At 37.8% G+C, this 22,967-nt stretch overlaps 1 protein-coding gene across 15 annotated transcripts in view; it reads right to left on the bottom strand.

The window, feature by feature from the left end:
- Positions 1–22,967, bottom strand: part of CDH18 (cadherin 18) — a 625,567-nt gene that overhangs the window by 230,110 nt on the left and 372,490 nt on the right. For 11 of the 15 annotated variants that reach the window (XM_084508750.1, XM_084508744.1, XM_084508748.1 and 8 more), the window contains one exon: positions 11,575–11,651. The exons of 3 other annotated variants lie outside the window; for them this stretch is intronic. The gene's annotated coding sequence lies outside the window, so the exon portion shown is untranslated. Of the gene's footprint in view, positions 1–11,574; positions 11,652–12,274; positions 12,302–22,967 lie in introns of those variants that run through there. One more of the 15 variants, XM_084508739.1, reaches the window with a different exon arrangement.

Below are 22,967 nucleotides of genomic sequence, written 5' to 3' on the forward strand. Positions count from 1 at the left end.
TTTATTTTGTTTTATGGCAAAACCGGCTTTCAGAAGGATTTGGACTATTTTCTTCCCTTTCTCGAAAACTTCCTCTGCTGTGTCACCCCACACAATAATGTCATCGATGTACTGCAGGTGTTCAGGAGCTTCCCCCTGCTCCAGTGCAGACTGGATCAGCCCATGGCAAATGGTAGGGCTGTGTTTCCACCCCTGGGGCAGTCGATTCCAAGTATATTGGACTCCCCTCCAAGTGAAAGCAAACTGTGGCCTGCACTCTGCTGCTAGAGGGATGGAGAAAAATGCATTAGTGATATCAATTGTGGCGTACCACTTGGCTGCCTTCGATTCAAGTTCGTACTGAAGTTCCAGCATGTCTGGCACTGCAGCACTCAGTGGTGGCGTCACTTCGTTCAGGCCACGATAGTCCACTGTTAGTCTCCACTCGCCATTAGACTTTCGCACTGGCCATATGGGACTATTGAAAGGTGAATGAGTCTTGCTGATCACTCCTTGGCTCTCCAATTGACGAATTAGCTTATGGATGGGAATCAGGGAGTCCCGGTTAGTGCGATATTGCCACCGGTGCACAGTTGTGGTAGCGATTGGCACTTGCTGTTCTTCGACCCTCAGCAACCCCACAACAGAGGGGTCCTCTGAGAGACCAGGCAAGGTAGATAATTGTTTAATGCCCTCTGTCTCTAAGGCAGCTATACCAAAAACCCACCGGAACCCTTTTGGGTCCTTGCAATATCCTCTTCTGAGATAGTCTATGCCAAGGATACATGGAGCATCCGGGCCAGTCACAATACGGTGCTTTTCCCACTCATTCCCAGTCAGACTCACTTCAGCCTCCAATACAGTCAACTGCTGAGATCCCCCTGTCACTCCACAAATATAGATGGGCTCTGGTCCTTTATAGCTCGATGGCATTATAGTGCATTGTGCACCGGTGTCTACTAAAGCCTTATACTTCTGTGTGTCTGATGTGCCAGGCCATCGAATCCACAGTCCAATAAACTCGATTATCCCTTTCCTCCCCCTGGCTGGAGGCAGGGCCTCCCTAATCCTGGTCGGAATCTTCTTCGTTTCTGTGTTTGAAGGACTGTCTGCTGGAAGTTGGAGCAGCAAACTTTTCAGAGAATCCCTTCTTCCTGATTGTTTTCTTTTGCAACTCACGTACCCGTGCCTCTAGGGTCGCGGTAGATTTTCCATCCCATTTTCTCATGTCCTCTCCATGGTCTCGTAAGTAAAACCACAGGGTGGCACGGGGTGAGTACCCACCATATCGTCTTCCTTGTGTGGATGAACGACTACCCCTGATAGCTGAGACACTGCTCTGTACAGGTACGGAGGAGAATAATCTCTCTTCAAGTTGGTGAACCTTTTCAGAAAGTTTCTCCACAGTGTTCTCTTTTGGTCGGTGGACACTGGTTGGTTCAGGTGGGGATGAAGATAGATTCTCTTTAAGTTGGTGGAACTCTTCAGAAAGTTTCTCCACAGCTGAGACGCAGGCCTGTAAGGAAGAGGAGAGACTTTCTTCGTACTGCCGGAGTTGTTTAGCCACTTCATCCACTGTGGGTTCCTCATCCTCTTTCCAGGCCATTATTGCCAATGAGCTGGCATATGATGATGGTGCACTCCGTACAAACTTCCGCCACATGGGTCGCGTACACCTGACTTCATCTGGATCTTTGGATGTTTGTCTGAGGTCTGGATCCTCATAAATCACTTCCCGTACGGCTAATTCCCTCAGATACTGGATTCCCTTCTCCATAGTGGTCCACTTGCCTGGTAGACATAAAAGTTCTTCCTTGAAGGGATACCTTTCCCTCACAGCTGAGAGGAGACGCCTCCAGAGGCTGTGAGATTGTGCTCCATCTGCAATTGCTTTGTCAATGCCTGCATCTCTAGCAAGGGATCCCAGTCGCTTGGCTTCCCTGCCGTCTAATTCCACACAATTAGCTCCAGTGTCCCAGCATCGGAGCAGCCAGGTGACAAGCTGCTCACCTATACAGCGACCAAAATCTTTTCGCACATCTCGTAACTCACGCTCGTTTAGGCTTCGGGTAGTTACTGTTGATTTTTTGGCATCCTCATCTTCCTCCTCCTGAATCCTTGATGGCCCAGCGTCGTCGTCGTCTCCGTCGTCTCTATACCTAGATTTGGCAGAAGATTCTCTGCGTTCTAAACGACCTGAATCTCTATACCATTTTTTCACCTTCTCTACAGGGGCAGCTTGCACTGCTACTGCTCGTTTCTCTGACCTTGTTACACGGTCTGCCACAGAGGTTGGAATACCCTCCGCAGGGTCAACTTGCACTGCTACAGCTCGTTTCTCTGACCTTGTTATAGGGTCTGCCACAGAGGTTGGAATACCCTCTGCAGGGTCAACTTGCACTGCTACAGCTCGTTTCTCTGACCCAGCTACAGGAGCTGGAGCGGCTGCAGGAGCTGGAGCAGCTGCAGGAACCGGAGCTGGAGCGGCTGCAGGAGCTGGAACTGGAGCGGCTGCAGGAACTGGGACTGGAGCGGCTGCAGGAGCTGGAACTGGAGCGGCTGCAGGAGCTGGAACTGGAGCAGCTGCAGGAGCTGGGACTGGAGCAGCTGCAGGAACTGGAGCTGGAGCGGCTGCAGGAACTGGAGCTGGAGCGGCTGCAGGAACTGGGACTGGGGCGGCTTCAGGAGCTGGGACTGGGGCGGCTTCAGGAGCTGGGACTGGAGTGGCTGCAGGAGCTGGGACTGGAGCGGCTGCAGGGTCTGTCACTAAGTTGATAGCAGTATCCATGGCAGCTCGATAGGCATGAGCCAGGCCCCAGCATGTTACAGTGATTTGTGTTACTTTGGAACTTCCCGAATCGCGACACCTTTTATTCAAGCATTCTGCCAGTTTTTGAGGATTTTGCAGTTGTTCAGGGGTGAATTTCCAAAACACTGGGGGTGCCAACTGGTCTAGATGCCTGCCCATATCCTCCCATACTCCCTGCCACCCACAACTATACTGCCTCCGGGCAGATCTCTGGATGAGCTTCCTAAGTAGTTGTTTAACTTTAAGCAGAACCTGAAGCGCATTCAGGAGGCAGAACAACAGGACTATGCTGGTCTGAGTATCCCAAGGATATTCAATATCTTGGAGAGCTATTGTAATAAACTCGGAGGATAAGAGGGTGGTGAAGGAGGAAGGGAGAGTGATCAAGGAGGGTACACGGGTGGTGAAGGAGAAAGGGAGAGTGATCAAGTAGGAAAAATTATCTTCCCCCTTCCCCTCCACAGATTGACTCCCTAATGAAAAAAGGCAACAGATATAATTGCTAATAGTTTCCAAAATACAGTTTCCAAAGTATAGAATCGAAGATGTTACTGAGTACAAATACCAGGTTAGAGTCATGGCCAGATATTTCATCATCTCATAAGCCACTGATACAACACACAGTACCATAATGGTCTGAAACCAGGGCCCGGAGAGGATAAACAACATGACAGAGAGCACATACGGAAAATAACGTGCTATAATACTCAATTTGGAAAACAGGTGCAGCACAGTTGAGATTAAAGCAATCAGCATTATGACAAGTGACTATTAAGCAGGTCTAATACTTATACCAATTTTAGTTTAACACACTCTGGTCAGATCTGCCATTATCTCAACCTTTCGAGCCCCACGTTGGGCGCCAAAAAGACTGTCGTGGTTTAACCCGGCTGGCAGCTAAACACCACGCAGCCGTTCGCTCACCCTCCCCCCTCCCTCTCTGGGACGGGGGAGAGAAATGGAAAGTGAAGCCCGTGAGTTGAGATAAAGACAGTTTAATAAGACAGGAAAATAATAATAATAATAATAATAATAATAATACAATGATGATAATAGTACTACTACTAATAATATGTACAAACAAGTGATGCACAATGCAATTGCTCACCACCCGCTGATCGATACCCAGCTTAACCCCGAGCAGTCCGGCCCCCTCCCCCCGGCTAGCCACCCCTATATATTTTTTAGCATGACGTCAGATGGTATGGAATACCCCTTTGGCTAGTTCGGGTCACCTGTCCTGGGTCTGTCCCCTCCCAGCTCTTACTGCACCCCCAGCCTGCCTGTTGGCAGGACAGAGCAAAAGTCTGAGGTGTCCTTGGCTTGGTATAAGCACTGCTCTGCAACAATTAAAACATCGGGGTGTTATCAGCACTCTTCTCATCCTAAGCCAAAACACAGCATTCCACCAGCTACTAGGAAGAAAATTAATTCTGTTCTAACTGAAACCAGGACAATCACCTCCATCATTAAATGTATTCAGTTCCATTTCAGACTTACTTATAAATACTGAATTCTACAATTGGCATGTCACAGCTTTCTCATAGATATCTATAGTAAAATAATTATCTGTTAAATACAAACAATATAACTCAGCAACTCATTTTGCAAAGTATTCAAAAGTCAGAATCAATATACAAAACAATCACATAAATTGCAAAGGCAGCATTGCCCTGATGGATGAAAGAAGGGGATACAGATAAAAGTGCATATGCTGAGTACATAAATGTCTGCCTAAAATAATAAATAAATAAATAAATAAATAAATAAGTGTAATTTGGAACTTTCTATGTACAATTACTGTTTCAAATACAGAAATATCTTTGTTACCTACTTTTGTTATCTTGGCAAGAAAATAATCTCTAATAATCAGAAAAACACCAAATGTTTTCCAGAAGGCTGTCTCACCAGCTGAGCAAATACAAACCCACAAGTCAGATTTTTTTTTTCTTTGAAATAATTTAGAGTTACATTTGTAGCAGTAAGTATTTTTACTGCCACTTTGTAGTAGAAGTTAACATAAGCATCAAATACTTGAACTTTTCACCCTAGGGTGAAGGTTGACTAGCAGAACGGATTTTTGCTGACTGCCTTATTTTTCTTATGTTGGATGATTCCCCAAGCCCAGATAACTAAATTTTCTATCATGGAGCAATAAGAAAATCCAGTCGTTTGTACTTTATAAGAAACAACTTCTGTATAGTAGTTCAGTCAATATAGTGTAGTCATGGCAGATACTGAAAATTTCCAGAATATCCCAAGAAAACATTTTCTTAAGTTTTCTGACTTGTTGTATTGAAAATTCAGAGAGAAACGCTGTACTAAATTTCAGGTGAAATCTAAATAGAAGAATTAAAAGAAAAATATCTCAGCATGAATTTTGAAAAGATATATAGAAATGACTGAAGTACTGTACATGATTTAACTGAAGTTAAATACATTATAAAAACCCTATTAGTCTTAAGATAAATTCAGGTTTTATACAGCAGACAATTTTCACATACTCATTTCCAATAAGCTTTAAATCTCCAAATATATTAATCCTACTGAATTGCCATAGGCTTTCTGTATGTAACTTCACTATGTTCTTTTGAAAATTTTAGCTTCCATTCTTGTCCAACCAACTTTCCAGGAACAGATGAGCAGGTAGGTAAATTGAGATTTAATGTCAAAGTCATAACACCAACAAATCCTCAGGAACAGAATGGGGAGGAGAAACAAGGTTAATCAGCAGAATCACGTCTTAGGTTCTGATTGTGCAAACAAAAAAAGACCTACTTAACTTTAAGCCTGTTAATGAAAAGCTCATTGACATTAATGGGATTAATTGTTTGCTTAGAACTCAGCTTAAAACTGAACTTTTTAAAGATCAGGTCACTGGCATTTCAGTGGGGGACCTGGAGAACAGCCACCATAGACAAATAACATTACATATTGAAAAGCACCAGGAAAATTTAAGAACGTAACATTCAGTTTCAAAACATGTTTTTCTTCCATTAATACATGAATAATAGTCTAACAGCAAGTGAAACACTCTAAGCTCACTTTCATATTGGTCACAAATAAGAGACATCGCATGTAACTCTAGGTTTTCTAGTATGAGTTGAAGGTCTTCCAGAAATCACTCACAGTATGCTTAACAGTTTTAAGTTTAAAGCAGAAAAAGTTTTATATTGGATTCTTTGCACTCAGTGCAAACCACAACTTACATGCTTTCTGTACATAACTTACATACTCAACCTATAACTTACATACTTTCTGGAGCTCAGCTTTGTTTCTGTAAGTGAGCAGGATAAGAGTTTAGCACGATCCCCTGATTTAATAATCATCTGGCATCATTAAAAGAGCACCACAGTCAGGGCTGAACACCCAGAAACATTACCTTCTCATTTCAAGAAGCAGTGCATTTTACAGGAAAGATCAGTGTCCCAAAAAAATCTCAGTCTCATTTTGAGCCTTATAGTAACATTGCTTACAACTACGCTATTTCCAGAGTACCCTGTTCAAGCAAGTGGTGAAAAGGGGTAAACTGAGGTCCCTAAATGCAACATGTAAACTCTCTGTGGGTGGAGGAGAACAAGTTGTAATAAACTATATCCCACTTATGAAAGGACTCATTCAACAGAATTAGAAAAATAACATTATTTAATGAGGAATACAACAATGAAAAAAAAAAAAACTTTAGAAGGATAACAGCTTACAAAAATGTTAATGAGGCCTGGAATATCTACTATGAAAACAGTCAAACAAACAAACAAAAAAAAAAAAAGTATTGATTGTATTATCTCTAGCCAGTCAATCAAGTGCTTTATGTTTATACTATAAAGAAAATAACTCACCATGATTAGAGCTTAAAAACATAATAAAAGTTCGTGATCTTTGTCTGATGCAGATGGAAGAGTTTTAAGGCAGCTTCAGGCCTATTTTGTCTTGATAGAGATATCATTTGTACAACAGGCTGAAGTAACTGATCAAACATGAGACTGAAGAACATAGGCTTGCCATGAGCATCTATAACACCCAAGCAATGACTGATGGAATAGGAGCTAGTATAGCAACGATGCTCCATCCCACACTTCACCTTAGCCTGGAGAAACAACAGTGAAATATTTTTGGGTACTCTCTCAAAGTGTTAGAACAAAACCTTTTTTTTTTTTTTCTTTTTCCCTAAACATCATCATGCATTTTACTGTAATTTTAAAATATGAATATTAGTTTCCTTTTTAAAATCTGGATTGTGATGTGCAGAGATTTCTGAAATTATACATTTCTTGAGGCTCAGCAGACTCTGTAAGAGACACTTATGCTAGATTTAAGCAACACTAACTTGTGTTTAACACTTGTGTGTGCCCTTTGCAGGATGGTGAAGGGCTCTTATGTGATTATTGCAATAACAAAGATTTCTGATGCAGTGAAAGGTAAACAGACACATGAAAAGATACATATACATATACACATACCAATGTAAGTATGCAGTAAAGAATTAAACATTCGGTGCTTAGTGCATAGCTAATGACAATAAATATGAAAATTCTGCAAGAAATCAGAGCTCAGAATTAGATTACACTTTAAACATTGCTTTTGGATAGCACCTTTGAAAAGGATTTAAATGAGAATTATTCATTTAACTGTAGTTAACTCCTACAACTGTTTTCATAAGTTAATTGTGTTTGTCAGTACAGAATCCAAGCTTTCACCTAATAAAAGGTATGTTGCTTGGTTATCTTTGAGATCTTATCTTTCAAAAATCTAAATTTCTATTTACTATAAAAACTTGCAATAAAGAGTTGAATAGGGTGTAAAGAAGAGAAAAAAGGAAAAATGTGAATAGGAACTCAAGATGTTTCTAACTTAGCTGCTTCCTCGATGCTTATATTTTCAGGAGTTCTTCAGTCTGTAAATGGAGAATACATACAAGAGCAGTTACTTCTTGTAAACAGCAGCTCTCCAGCTCTGACAGCAAAGCACTCAGTTTGGGCTGCACAACATATCCAAGAAACCAGAAATGGATGCCCGTACTGTGCTCAGAACTATGCTGATATGCATGTAAGCTCATTTTCTCAAACCTCATTTAAATATATCTGCACTATACCATTAATGTTGCCAATCAGTGACATCTTCCTCTGACAAAAAGGTCAAGAACATACCAATGTATTATTAAATGACAGAGTTTGATTCTGTTTTTTTTTTTTGCAGGTACATGTATTGAACAAATGCCTGAGAAATCTGGCCTGCTGTGAGGATACAAGAGTTTTAATGCATGAACAAGGGCATTTGCTAGGTAAATTTCCTATTTTAAATTTCTTGGTTATTAAAGGATGGACATATACTACATATAACAGGAACTAAAGATATGTATGGATAGTAAACCACTCAAATATGCAATCTGCATATTCTACTAAAAGCAGAAATTCATTTACTTTAGGTATTAGATAAAAATGCAGATGTAAAGCACTGATCCATCTCAGTAATGTTAAGTCCACAATACTGTCCAGACATACTTTCTTATAGCATACATCCTATTTGTTTTTGGTGTGCCTTTTGCATTTTTTGGCATACACATGTGAGGGAAAACTAATCCACTTCTGTCAACATGTATATCTTGCTCCCCTCCCCCCCCCCCAAAAAAAAGGGCTGTACAGAAAAAATATATATATTTTTTGTTTGTTTTTCTCTTTTCATCCCTTACCCTTCACTAATTTTTTTTGGACTGTAATTATTCAGAATCATACATTTTTTTATATAATTGGGTTATATACTCTTATTATAAACAAGTAATTCTTCTAAACAAAGGGAAATATCTACATTTCTGTGTTTCTAAAAGCCACTTGCTACTGGATATATATATTCTACTGATAACAAAGATATATTAAAAAAAAAAAAAAAAAAAAAAAACACACTTCATAGGCATGGTCAGATTCAATAATTTAGAATAGGAAAGTTGTAGACATATGCAGCTCCATCTCATCTACTATTGTTGCTTTAAAAATAGTATAATGAAAGTAACATGCACCACAGACTACACTTTTTTATTTATTTTTTACTGCATTTTCACCAGGGAGATAGGAAATGGCACTCCTGAGGAGCTGATTACATACAGTAGCATTAAGACACAACCCAGAAGGCATCGATCCTTTGATATGCACCAAAATAAATGATGGAAAGCAAACATTTTATGAGGCAGTTGTACCTCTATCTATTTCTACACACAAATACAAAATCTTGTGTGTCAAAAATGTTCATACCAGACTAACGTCAACCACCAACTACACACAATCACAACAGTTCATTTATCAGTATTTCTTAAATAAGCACTGACAACTCGTACTAGTGGTGTCAATATAGTCCCACTTTGCACAAATATACAAACGATCAGAATGAGCATTCATCTTCTCTCTCTTTTTTTTTTTTCTCAGTGATTTAACACTCCCAGAAACCATGAACCTTCTCATAGACAATGCCCTGAACAGCCAATGTCAAGTTAATCTTGCTTTATCCTTGACACAAGCTCACTCAGATGTGTTGTGGTTCTGTTCTGAATTTTTTTTTTCTGAAAATACATGAGAAAATATCCTAGAGACCCATAACACAAGGACTCCCTCCCATTTCTTCTGTTAAAATCTTTAACAAGATAATAATTCCTGTCAAATATGTAGAAAAATTATTAGGCAGCAACTCTTATGGTCCTGCTGGACTAGATGGGATTTTTACTGGTAACCTAAAATCAGAATCTCTATTTCTTACTATAAGGTCATTGGCTATCTTACTGCCCCTAAAATTCAGCCAAAGGGTTTAGAAGTTGTATCTTCTTTATCTTTCTTTCCAATATTGTATTAAAAGCTTCATTTTCACTTCTATTGTTCTTACAGTTCAACGGCTTCTATCTACCACACACCAGATTGCATAGATTTCTAATACTTTAATGCAACTATATCCACATGGCAACTTGTTTTCAGGTAATTTCTCAAGCAGTACAACTACCAGCCACAGAAGATGGCCAACATTATTACAGTCATTCATAAAATATGTAATATTTATTCCAAAAATCTCATGGTCCATTATCAGCCTATAACCCTTGCAATTTGTGTGATGTATCATTTCCCGCTCTTCCTCTGTTCCTTCTTTGCTTTCTATTACTGCAGTATTCATTATTCAGCAGTTCAAGTTAACTTCCACCCAAAGCCCAAGGAGGTGGCAGGCAGGAGATGTGCAGTACCTCAGAGACACAGGTATTGATTCTAAGTTGGAGAGATGGAGGAAGGTTGTGGGTAGACAAGATAAATGATTTCCTCCAACAGTCCAGTTATTGAAATATGCAGTCCACTTCCTCTGGTTTTCTTCTCATTCCCTGACATCTTGTTTCAATCTAGCCCATTTAAGGAACAAAAAAAAAAACCTTCAGCTTTTTGGCTGAGTTAGTCTTTCTCTGGTTACTGTGCTGAACTGGCTATCCGAGGGTATGAATAAGCATTAGACATGGTGTCTCAAAGGAGAGAGGAAGACAGCTGGGAGGTGTGCATCTGTTAGCAATGAGCAAACAGATTGGCTTATCTCATTCCAATCTGCATCCTGGTTACAACCTCCTACCCTCCCACCCCTCCCCCCCAAAAAAAGAAAAAAAATAAAGACACACTACACTAAAATGCAACACTTCCCAAGCCTCCTGTTTGATCCTCTAAATGTCCCAAGATTGTGTTCAAAAAGCTGCAGAGAACATCTTGTCCCACAGTCAAGGAGATCTTACTGTATTTGCCTTACTTGTGCTTACTTATTAACAATTGGGCATTAAAACATATTAAAGCAATGTCCATAATTCCTAAGCTAATGTAACTCCTACAACCTAATATTACGAACTTCTGTCTCAGCTGCTTTCATACTACCAATTCTAAAAAAAAGCAAAAATTCACTCTTTCACCAATTCATTAATTTACTGGTGTAGTGAGGGTTTTAAAAATACATATTTCTTGTTGCAGAGTTTAAAGATTTTTCTTATGATTGTGCTCAAAAACAGCTTAAGTGCTTAATACCATTGCAAATATTTCTAAACCTTTCTGAGTCAAAGCTACTCTCATATTAGTGTTCCAGTTTAATTGCTCACATCCCATTTCTAAATCTACCCTGTAAGATTTGTTATTATATATTGCTTTCTTCTGCAGTGATATTTTCTCTTGGAGAAAAACACAAAGCAGTTAACACCTGCATTTTGAAAAAGGAATTTTAATCTGGCATGATGAGAAAAAAAAAAAAAAAAAAAAAAAAGCATTTAAATTAACAGAAAAACATGCTGCAAATAAAGCTGTAAATAAAGTCATTTAGAGTACAAAACAGAGTGGCATTTTAGTAGCATGCAAGTGCAGCTGACAGGCATATATTTATTCAATTAGTTCCTAGTTTCCAAGGGCAGAGTTGTATGTACACATCCAAACTGCTTCCTCTAATTTTAGCAACTTTTTATATTGAATATTTAAAACCACTTAGTATCCAAATCAATTTAACAGAATGCCACTTAGTGTAATCCTCAATTTTAGTTTTCAATAATTTACTCTGTGCACCTCACTACTGTTTATGACTGCATGTTTATGACCTGATCCCTAAATAAAGATCTCTTAGCCTTTTTTAAAATATTTCAGTTTCAAAATAATTAGACTTATGTGTGTACAAGTAGCAGAGAATGAAACAACAGCATCATTTTATATGCTTCTCAGTATTATAAAAGTTTCATACCAATCTATCTGCGTATCCTACTTACTTCTGCAGCTAAAATAGCAGGTAAAACAGGCACTTACTGTTCAGTGGTTACAGGGCACTTCTCCACTCCTTTTCCAAACAACTTGCCAAATCAAACCTACTGCCTCTTTAGCTGCTGCCAGACAAAAACAAACAAACAAAAACTACGTCAGATTTCAAGAAACTGTGGGAGATGGTATTTTACTAAAAATATATTAATATTCAGGGTGAACCATGAATATTTCAACAGTGATTTAATTTTTTTCTAATGTGTTCTCCACTGGTCTGCTGTAGTAAAGGATTGGCTAAAGTTTGTGCCTAAGTCCATATTAGTATTGCTCTCCTTTTTTTCATTTGCAAGTCTAAATATGTTTCATGCTCAGTATGAAATTAAACTTCTTTGAGTATTCTTTTGATTTTTTTTTTTATTTTTTTATTTTTAGTATAGAATCTGGAAATTTCCACTGAAGAAAATACAGTTAAAAAAAGGCATGCATAAGAAACTTCAGTTTTCCAAAGTACAGGATAGCAGCTCATTACTTAACTTTCCCCAAAGGTATCAGTATCAGTAAGCAATGCAGTGCTAACACCAGCCATTCAACAGAGTTATTAATAATTACAATTCTAGCACAAATCAAATGTGTTAGAATTATTCCTATAAAAGTAGCACAAACAAGCATCTAAAATTTACAGCAAGCCTCGTTTACAAGACATGAGATAACATCTTAGAAAAATTAAGTTTAAACAGTCATTTCAGACCTTGTATGTTAGGGATGTCACCGTGTTAAACTCAGTTCTTTTTCTTGAAGGATGTAAAGCTCTTCATGACTGAAAAGTGAAATAAGAACCATCTGCTTTGAAAAAGTGGTCAGTAAGCACTTGATTTTAAGTGCCCACCATTATTTCCTATGTTCCTGCCTACCCACTGCAGTAAGTGGCAATGGGAGAGACTACACGAAGACCCTTGCCATGTTGCATATGCCCACTCCTTACACGTGGCTAGGAGACAGCCCCTGCACTGCATGGGTGGAAATGCATTAAAAATAGTTTTGAAGATTAATGTTCTCTGAATGAAAATAGCTGTTATCTCTGTCCCACAAGTAGAAAAACAAGGTGTACTAAGTGTCACAGGATAAAACGTACTTGAAAATACAGGTCGGGTGAAATGAGGTCTCAAACACATCTACCCACTCTGCTTCTCCCGATGGGAGAAGCACAGATGAACTGCTAATGAATTTACAGCCCTGCAGCACCTTCAGGTCAGGAGACCATCAGTCAACAGCAGGTATAGGGGTCAGAGGCCCTTGCCAACCCCCGGGCTGTAAAGGCAGGCACAAAGTGGCAGGAGGAGCCTGAGACGAAGCATTGACCATCATTGGGATGAATGTTGTTCCACAAGTGAGAGGGTATCATAATCCACCCCCCAACAATCCCCCTGCCCCTGCTGCCCAGGGACTGCTCCCAGCCAACACAGACATTGAAACCCATACTAGTGGGTGAAGCAGTCCTCCTCTTGTGGATTCCACGTGGCCACCAATCCCTAGTTCCCCATGACATCAAACAACTTGCACAAGTAACGTAAGACATCTGTAGGAGAATGAGGAATCTTTTCTTCCAGTACCCCAATCTTAGACACCAACTTCTTTCCCAAAGGTCTTTTCTTTATTTTCACAGGAAAAAAAAAATAATAGTAATAATAAATCTTAGCACTATTTTTAAACTTACCAACACTAATATTGAAATTTTATCAAGAAAATCTGATTTAAACTATTTCTTAAGCTGTAATATTTTGAAATTCATATTACTTATAGTCTTGTGCTGCAGGAAATCTCCAGTTAGCACTAAAGATCCCATAATACAAACATGTTCCCTTTATGAAGAAAAAATACTGGATCAAGTGTTTAATCTCGCTTCCTCACATATTTCAATTTAGTTTCATCTTTCTAATCTGCAGAATGATACCTGCCAGCACACCTGATGAGCTAAGCATTTCTGGGTGCACACATCTCCTGTAGGAAGAAAACAGAAGGAATCAGGAGAGTGGGGAGGGAGCACAAGCCAGGACACCAGTGTGATGGCTCAGCTCCTCTGGTTCTGAGGCCAACACATTAGAAATAAAATATTACTGCTACAAACCTCACAGAAGACAGCCAGAAAGAAAGGTCAGGGAGTAGACAGAACACTCTTCTACCCTCTTTTTTAGAGCTCATGGAGAGATAAAGGGAAGGAGATTGCAACCACCAACAGAAAAGCTGAAGAGGCACAATAAGAGCATGGCACCAGCAAGTGTAAGATGCTGTAGGGAGTCCTCTCTTCCACAGAAACATCAAGCAGATGCATCAAATTCTTCCTTTCCTCACTTTCCCCTCCAGATGATTTCATGTAAACTCTTGAACACAGTATGCATTTACATTTTCTTATGTGAAAAGTATGGAAATATGCAAGGTGACATAAAAGGGCTGGAGTGAGTTATAAATTATGCTGCTAATAATTGAAACATCTTTTTAAAAGACGTTAAATTTAGTTTACTTTTCCTTTGCATCTTGCAAAAATAATTGTGCCAGTGATTTTTCATCTAAAGATGCAAAATAAAGGGAAATGAATATATCTGAAAATATTTATTGAAATAATGATTTCAAATAACTTTCAGTGCATGAAAAATTATTTTTGTCCTTTCTGTATTGCAGTATAATCACCAAAAGCCATAGTCATATATAGAAATCAGTGTTATAAAAACATTAAAAAACAGTTTATTAACAATGTTCTCATTTTATTTCTTCTTGAATTATAGGTGGGATTGATGTTATAAAGACCTAGTTTATTATGAGCATCCCACGGAGAATCTAGAAGAACCACAGCTGATGTATTGCTATGTAAATTTTGTAGTGAAGGTTTCTAAATTTCCTCAAACCTATAACTGGAAGCAATACAGTTACAGCAACTAAAGCAGTGGTATTACTCACACATATTCAACAGTGTTTGGTATTTTATTGAACAAAATCTTCTTACAGGAAAATGTTTGGCTGCAAGTATCGTTGGGGACAGTTCAGATCACTGTGGGAGTGACTGCTTAAACTGAGGAAACAGTTTGCTTAGAAAGCAGTCAGGAAAAAAAAAAAAAAAGAAAAAAAAAAAGTTATTAAGAAATCAAGGAGACAAGTAGCTTCTGGAGCACTAAGAAGTAAGGCCAGCTCAATGGATTTAGGAACCCAGGATATACTGGCTGAATATTAGCACGTCATGTGACAATTTGAAAAGGCTCTCCTAAGCATTTTGGTATTTTCTTCTTTTTTTTTCCTGTCACTAAATTATGAAAAGAGGGGGTGTTGTGGTTTAACCTGACCGGCAGCTAAACACCACACAGCTGTTCACTCACCTTCCCCCCTCCCTCTCTGGGATGGGGGAGAGAAATGGGAAAGTGAAGCCTGTGGGTTGAGATAAAGACAGTTTATTAAGACAGGAAAATAATAAATAATAAATAAATGTACGAAACAAGTGATGCACAATGCAACTGCTCACCACCTGCTGACCGATGCCCAGCCTATCCCCAAGCTGCCAGCCCCCCTACTCCAGCTAGCCACCCCTATATAGTGTTCAGCATGACGTCAGATGGTATGGAATACCCCTTTGGCCAGTTTGGGTCAGCTGTCCTGGGTCTGTCCCCTCCCAGCTCCTGCTGCACCCTCAGCCTGCCCTTTGGCAGGACAGAGTGAGAAGCTGAAACGTCCTTCGCTTGGCGTAAGCACTGCTCTGCAACAATTAAAACATCAGCATGTTATCAGCACTCTTCTCATCCTAATTCAAAACATAGCACCCTACCAGCTACTAGGAGGAAAATTAACTCTGTCCTAACTGAAATCAGGACAGGAGGCTAAAGAGTCTACCAAAATCAGCACTGGGCTCTTAACAATCTGTAGTGGCTGGACCTCATTTACCTAGATGTCTGCTGCCTTCTACATTCCAAATACTGTTGTGCATCTTTTGCATTAAAGGGGCATGAATGAATAGTTTTTAAATGTCTTTAAAATCAGTAACCTGCTCTCCCTTCAGCAGTTCAGTACAATGTACAATGAGGTGCATTTGGAAATTCATTTTTAACTGATCTAGCATTGGTAAAAAATGTCAAAAAACAGAAAGAATGCATTTATTTTCTTAAGCTCTAGTAAAATAAACCATGACACATTCTATCAGAGTTACTGAAACTACACCCATGTAAATCAAATGCAGGAACCTTCAACTACTCACAGTTACAGCAAGAGATACAAGTTCATAACTTTATGAACATTAGGGTAATTCCTGCATGTTTTCTATGTTGAGGTCTGGGATTTACCTATTCTCTCTGAGATGAAAACATGCTCCACAATTTCTAGTAGACACTACAGTAACACCAAATGTATGTCTATTTATTCTATTAATCCTTTAGTATATAACACTAATACTATAATACTAATAATACCATGGCTTATTCCTATCAGTTCTCAAGTTTACCTTCCTCATCCTGCATCCTTTCTTCATTCTGTAAGAGTTTTATTGATATTATTATAATTAAGAGTAGACAGAGATGGCTTAGCTCTACCAATGTAAAATGTATTCTCAGCCAGAAATAAACAGCCTGTTAAGTGATTTCAGAAGTCAATTACTTTGCTTCAAACCATCAATGTATAGTATCCCTCGGAAACTGCTGAATGCTCTGGATTCCTGCAAATGTCCTTCATAAATGCCACAAATTTAGATAATCCTTAATGAATAACATAGTATGAACTAACCATCTGCTTTACATTGCTATTGATACTTTCCTTTTTTCTTTTTTTTTCTGTGGAAAATTACAGTACAACATCACACACCCAATTATAGTGCACATAATAATCATCCCTGTTGACAGAATGACCCTAGAGAATACTCTGGAAATCTGAAAAAATTACAAAATGTAGGCATAGTAAAAATAATAATAATAATTTAAACCAAACAAACAAACAAAAAGAATATACTTTGATTAACAGAAGTGTTTCCTTTACTTGCTAAGGAAAGACTACTTATATATTCATCAGTCCTGACTGTGAATGGTGAGAGGGAACCTTTAAAAAACAAGTTATGGAAATCAAATTGAAGTGATGAAAATGCTGGTTCTGAAATGGTAATTTAAAATACATTTAAAGTCACCTCTGTTATTGCATGGTAGTTAGTGTTACTAGAAACAAACTGATTTTTGTTATTTCTTTTTACTGGAAATTAAAACAAAAATCTAATATAGTACACCATTTGACCAAACATCAGACAGAACGGAGAGCGTGGAATCAAAGCCTTTACTTGAGCTGCATGTGGTGTCACCCCTTGGGTAGCTCCAGTAATTGCAGTGGGCTTACAAAGGGACAGACCAAAGCTCTGTGTACAGAGCAGAACACATGGAGCTAGTTTTTGTAAACTGCAGCACATTTCTGATCCAAGCAAGGAGTTATGTTTCAATTCATATTCCAACTGTGTCAACAGAAAAGCTCACAGCAGATTAAGTAAAGCAGCAAAGTTCAGCACTGCCTTCTATGTCTTCAAGCAAATATAACATAGAGATACCAATTTAAAATAATAGGACAGCCATTATCAATTAAGCATAAAGTGAGCAAGGTCTTTTTTTTATTTTCATTTTTTTTCTAATTCTTGCATGAGATACAGCAAAGTAAGATCATTAAGATCATTTGCCATTATCAAAGTTCAAGGATGGAAGCTTTCAGGTCTCTGTTAGGTGCATGCATTCCCTAGCACGCTGTTCTTGTTTCTATACTTAGATGGAATCCTACTAAGCAAACGGATTTCACGTACAAAAGCAGAAGGAAATTGGGCTTTTAGTGCTACAACATTTCTCCCCACACTGACTGGGAAGAAAGAACATTTAATGTATAAAAGAATAAATATAAACCATTTCAGGGAATCTGTTTACGAAGAAAATGTGTAACAGTGTTTTTAAAAAATACACATAACTGAGGTTTAGATGTAATCAACGTTAGCTAAATACTTATGCCACAACATATAATCTAGAAAGTTCAAGAAGTAGGGAAAATAAATTAGCTGATAAGCCACTTAACTCTCTTTTCAGCAGTGTTTAGTCAGCATGAAAACAGACCAAACAAAATTAGCTCAATAATGTGAACTAGCTACAGCCTGACAACAGTATTTCTAAACTCTCAAAGACAGAGAAAATTTCTAAACTCTCAAAGCCAGATCCAGGGAAAGTATCTGATAATATCCAGGCCCAAGGTTTGCAGTCCACATACAGAAGTGCAGAAATCCTGAAATTCTCTGGGACTTCCCACTATGACACATGACACTTCCCACTATGACACATGTATGACACATGTTATAATCAGACTCCCAACTCTGTGGATATAAAGTCCATGGTCAGGAAAAACTTTGTCTACAATGCTGTATATGAAGTCAGGTAAATGTGATACAAAAGAAAATAATAGAGATTAAAATGTATAGGAAATCTTGCTGGATTGTAGAGATAGCATCTTCTTATGTATTTGAACTACAAGGCATGCTAATAAATGGGAAAAAATAAACAAACAAACAAAAAAACAACACAGATGAATTAGGTGATGACTTAAGCAGAACACTTTCTACTGCCAGACATGAAATATGATAGCCTTAAAAAAAACTCATAATTGTGCTATTGCTGATTCTTTCTAGAAACTAGAAAAAGGTAAATTTAAAATGAATCTGAACTTAAGTGTGTGTTGCTGAAGTGATGAGGTTATTAACCAATTCCCTGCAACGGATTTTAATACAATAGGTTAGATTTCTTAAAAACACATGTTTGGGCAAAGATTTTCAAATGGTACTAATATTTATTCATCCATTTGATCCTAAGAGCTAGACTGCATCACAAAAGCACGCTGCTTTATTAACAGCTCGGTGTCATCTTCTTGTTTTTGGCATCTGACATCAATAGCATTTTGTCATTTTGTGTTAGCAACACATTACTGGTGGTGTTCCACAGTGATGACACATCCTTCAAGGAAGTAAGTGCATGGGGCCTAACTCACTGAGGCAGGTGCAGACAGATAGGCGTTGCAACTAACTCCATCCCAACTAACTCTGAACCAAGTATAGTTTACTGCTATCTTGCATGAATTTGAAGACAGGCAGATGATCTCTGTTCCATCTGTTCTTTGGGTTTCTGTCATATCTTGAAAGTTTTCGAGTGACCATAACCCCCCCTTGGCAATTAATGCTAATTTACGTAACAATTAATGTAACCCCAACACCATCACCGTAGCCTTATCCATCAAGAATCAGTGCTCATCTTGTGATTAAATGCATGCACTCTCGCAATACAGAAACTGTACATTAAATGTGCAGCCTATCTTCATGGAAAAAATCTTCTACTCAGGTATGATGATGCACATAGACCCTTTGTGGAAAACAGTCTACATGGTTGAACTAAATTACTTCTTCAGATTATTAGAAATTAGAGTCTAAAGAAAATCTTATGCCAACAAAGGGATAGGTTAAACGATTCGATACTTAATAGTACACTTAGTCAGTAATCCACCCAAAATGCTAAAGTGTCTGTGTAAATTCTTCAGAATCAATCATCCTAATATTATGCAGTACACAAACAAGTAATTTTGTACAGGGTAACATATTATCATCAACACTTGCTACTGTTGTGTTTTTGTTTGTTTGTTTGTTTGTTTGTTTTCCTGTGTTCCTGCTACTGTATTTTCCTGTTATGCTCTGAGAGGAAAAAAATATAAATAGGTCACCACAGCCTGGTATATGTCTGCTATCAATCAAATGTTGTAATCTATCATTCAGTTATCCTACAGATATTTTTGTATCAAAGACAATTTTAAAGTGCACATTGCTATAGGATGTGTATATCTAATGAAAGCTATCCTAAAATGAAATATGAAATGCCACCATGGGTAGTTCCTAACTTCTCTGGCAAAAGCTTCCAAGCTTTACTGATAAAGTGTAATTGGAGGTTTAAGGCAAGCAGACAGAAAGAGTAAAACCCTGACTGCCACCTTGACAGCATGGACATTAAGTCAGCTTGATGAGGAAGGAACAGATAGTTGACACAAGGCAAGGTTAACTGCAACTTCTTTCCTGTCATCTATGTAGCTTATAAACAATTTGATAACAAAATATCCCTTACCTAAGTGCATCTAAACTCTACAAACTGCACCCCAGAGTAGCCTAACCAAGACTCAGCACTCCTCCTGCCTATCTGGGGCTGCAGTGGATATTACAGGGCCAGTGGAAGCAGGAGTATCTTCTGGTGTCTGCTGGTGACTGTGAGGGATCCCTGGAGAGGTCCAAATACTTTGAGGTGTACAATTAACCCTCTAGGGTTATAGAAGTATAGCAGTGAGTATTTTCCTACTTAATAGTGAGGTTTGATGTTTGGATGATTTATAGTATGTAATTGAATGAAACAATAGTACTCCACACTATTTGGACTGAGCACAAACCACAAACTGTGGGTTTTCTAGTGTATGTAATTCATGGCTGCTTGCAAATTCCTTTTTTGGGTATACCTTTTTTTTTAAAAGGTCTAGCATATTTCTCCAGGAGTTATTCAGTATACTTGCAAAACAAGTTTGCTATCATCAGATCCACGCAGTAAGTACAAACATCCCTTAGAACCTTTTTAAATCTTTGAAGTTTCATTTCCCATATATGCAAATATTTTGTTTGGTTCTGAACACATCTAAATTGGAAACTCAAAGTGAAAACATAGATCTTCACTTGAAACAGAACATGTAGACCTCAGTGTTGTACAGAGATAGCCGAACTAGGTGATATCCTGAAATGATCCCAACAGATAAGACTCTATCTTATGACTCTAGGCTATCTAACCTGCCCTACTTTTGCAAGTGAAGGGTGAAAGTGCACATAGCACTAAAACTCTTAAAAATATAAATATTGTCCCAGAATATGATTGCTTGTAATACAATAATGTAATGAGTTAGTAAATAGTAAAGACCTATTCTATCATTTTTGCCTTGCCTATAAGTGTCCGTGATTTTTCTGATGCTGATTCCTATATTTACTACTTCCAAACAAAACTAGTTTGTTCCATTATATCATTTACAGATTATAAAGTGGATCAAACCATTTTCCCTTTTATATTCCTTACAAAACATCTTTCATCAATAATTTTGAAACACTACTGAACAAAAAAGAATCATTATCTCAGCAAGAGTTCTTTAGTACATATTCAGAAAATGTCTACTGCCAACAAGGTTTAGGGATGTACTGTGCCTTCAGACACTTTTCTGAACAAGCAATCACTCTGCTAACAGTATCACAGAGACATGCTAGCTCAAAATCACCATCCAAAACAATCTTTCTCTTTCTCCAGTGTTGCTTCAGTGGATTAGTTCTGATCAGGGGATGTACACAGGAAGTATAATTAAATCCCTTCCATTCTCCTCCTCCACTCATTTTCTCAGGCATATGCAGAGTCTGAATAAGCCTAAAGAATGGCACAAGTGGGGCAGATCTACAAACAATGTGAGAGTCTAACAGTCACGTAAGGTTATGAGGGACCTGCATATACATGTAATGTTATAGCTTGAATTTACCACTATTCTGATCAGCGTTTTTATTAAAACATCCACAAGTGAGGGGTAATCAACAACAGGAAAAGAAAAAAGATATGCTATAAAATGTTAAAATGAAAATTAAAATAAGTCTCTAAAAATTTCTGAAGATCCACTGAAAATGTTTGAAGTAATTTTAACAGAAACATGTATTATTTCCCTTCTATTTTCTCCTCTTACATTGAAGAGGCTTGATATGCTATTAGTTGATAACTTCCCAGAATATTTTTGTATTCACAAATACACCAGAGGAGCCAAATGCTACATTGCCAAACAATGTTTGCAAAGGCACAGGTCTCTACTGCAGACAGAATTACCACTGAACAAAGGTAAGCATATTTTTTTTTAAATAGCTCTCATTCTGAAATCAGTTTATTCATTTTACAGGGATATTTGCTGAGGCATTAAAGATAATTTTCTTTTAATGGAACAGCCACCACAATCAGGCAGTTTGGACTTTCCAGTACTTCAGAAAAACTTGAGATTATCCTGCATACCAAGAAATATCCAAGACTATTAAACTGAAAGATTGAAGAAAAAAAAAGTCAAGGATGCAGGACATGAAAATAATTTAGATGCAGGGAAACTATTCTGTTCATAAATGGAGCTTCTTTCAAAATATATCTGTTATATACTGGCTGTTTTTTTGTTTGTTTGTTTTTTTCCCAAATCGCTCCCTATGTGGAAAACTAGCTCCAATTTTGTTTTGGTTAATTTTAAACAGAGAGAGAAATTGAGTTGGAAAAACTATATTCTATGGCCTTCCAGGTGTGAACACAAAGTCAGGCACATGTCTTCATCTTTGGAAGTGATGGAAGGTGGCAAGATATTTCATGAACTTTAACTTCTGGACAATTTCATTTTTCAGATTTTGTTTAGTTTTCAGCTGTATAGATAATGCTCATTGAAATAGTAATCAATGAATTTTTGATTCCCTTTCATTTCACTCAGAAAGGTCAGTAACAGTAGGTAGACAATGAATAAACCAATTTTCATGGATTCATGGATGGCCGCTTATTGAAGGAACCTAATCCTCTTGAGAACAGTTTACTAAGGTTCTATTAATTTATGTAAAAATGTAGCTTCTCAAGACTGTATTTTGATAACTAAACCCCTGTGTTGACTTTCAGATGTTAAGCACACAACAGTTCTCAGTGAAATATCAAGACCCACTCAAAAAATGCATAAACATTTACCATAAACATTCACTGCCTTCTCTTAAAAGAACTTTGCTCTCTCACTACAAACTGTAACATCTTTTTCTCTCTCTCTTTTTTTTTTTTTTTAGGATATATCATTTTGAGTGTCATTTGGATAAAGTCTCTAAATAAAAAATGAGTAGATATTGGAGACAATATCCTGGCATTTGGAAAATATCTGTTTCCTTCCTACCTCAGAAACAGACATTTGTGGGCTTTGTTCCCACCTGTAACAGCTCCTGCCTCCCTCAGAGAGCTACATACACAATAACTATAACATGAGAGAAATGTTGATATTAAATGGGTAAAATCTAATCTATATAATAAATATACAAAATATTAGCAACAGAATAACATATACTATTTTCAAGTAAAAGTCAAAAAAATTAAAGATTCACACCAAAATACACTTACAGTTACTCATTTCTAATACTAATCCAAGAGACATTTACAAATATTTTGTAAATATAAAAACAAACAAAACATGGACTGAATAAGGAATTCATAAGACAACTTTTTAAAATGGAAATAGAGATTTGAATAAGCTGGATAGATTTATTTTTTATATAACTTTAATTTCTACTTTCCTAAAAACGAGATCCTCGTTACTTCACAGAATTCAGAAAAAGGTGAGCAAAGACTGATTAA

This window comes from Aythya ferina (genome assembly GCF_964211825.1).
Source record: "Aythya ferina genome assembly, chromosome: 2".
Lineage (NCBI taxonomy): Eukaryota > Metazoa > Chordata > Aves > Anseriformes > Anatidae > Aythya > Aythya ferina.